The following is a 1171-nucleotide window of genomic DNA, read 5'->3' as shown; positions in this document are numbered from 1 at the left end:
TTAAATGCTTATAAATAAAAATTGTGACAATGTATTCCTTTTATTTTGCAACTGCTATTGTAAAAATATGTTAGGAGCCTTGTATTAAATTTCCAAATCTTAGAATTAAAAAGAAAAACTTTTATGAATTTCTGTCTAAGATAATTTGAACATTGCCGTAATTTTTACGTATTTAGTCAAAATTTGAACTTTAAATGCTTATAAAAAAAAAATCGTGACTATATATTTCTTTTATTTTTCAATTGCTATTGTAAAAATATATTATGAGCCTTGTATTAAATTTTGAAATCTTAGATATAAAAGGAAAATTTTTTATGAATTTCTAGCATAAAATAATTTACGAATTTTCGTGATTTTTACATAATATGTTGTCAAAATTTGAACTTTAAATGCTTATAAATAAAAATTGTGACAATGTATTCCTTTTATTTTGCAACTGCTATTGTAAAAATATGTTAGGAGCCTTGTATTAAATTTCCAAATCTTAGAATTAAAAAGAAAAACTTTTATGAATTTCTGTTTAAGATTATTTGAACATTGCCGTAATTTTTACGTATTTAGTCAAAATTTGAACTTTAAATGCTTATAAAAAAAAATTGTGCCTATGTATTTTTATAATTTTTGAATGGGAGTTAGAACAACATATGTGGACCCTTCTATTAAATTTTCAAGTATTTTGTCCCAGCTAATTTTTTTTTATCAACATTTATAAAAAAAAAAATCAAAAAAAATCGATCATTTCAATTGCCTATAAATAGATTAAAAATTAGTGAAATATTTTGAAAATAAAACTATATAAAGAAAATGTCAATTTAAACAACTGGTAAAATTTTCAAGTGTCTACGACTCATACTTTTTGAATAATAACAAATATCAAAAATCGTTTGAGGCTAAACCGTTATTTAATGCGGTTTTGTAAAAATTTAAATTTCAAACACTCCTAAAAATTTTTGTGTCTTAGTCCGGTTGAGTTTTTTTTACAGATATTTAAAGAAAAACTTATGGAGAACCTTGTACCAAATTTTAAAAGCTTAGTTATAAAAGAAAAAAATTTTACGATTTTTCAACCACAAAATTACTTGCAAATTTTCGCAATTTTGACATATTTCGTATAAATTTAAACTTTAAGCACTTATAAAAAAAAATTGTGACTAACGATTTTGGATTTTTT

Source organism: Acyrthosiphon pisum, chromosome A2, assembly GCF_005508785.2.
Source record: "Acyrthosiphon pisum isolate AL4f chromosome A2, pea_aphid_22Mar2018_4r6ur, whole genome shotgun sequence".
In the NCBI taxonomy this organism is placed as follows: Eukaryota; Metazoa; Arthropoda; class Insecta; order Hemiptera; family Aphididae; genus Acyrthosiphon; species Acyrthosiphon pisum.
The sequence above is the reverse complement of the archived record's forward strand: the minus strand, read 5'-3'. Positions refer to the sequence as shown.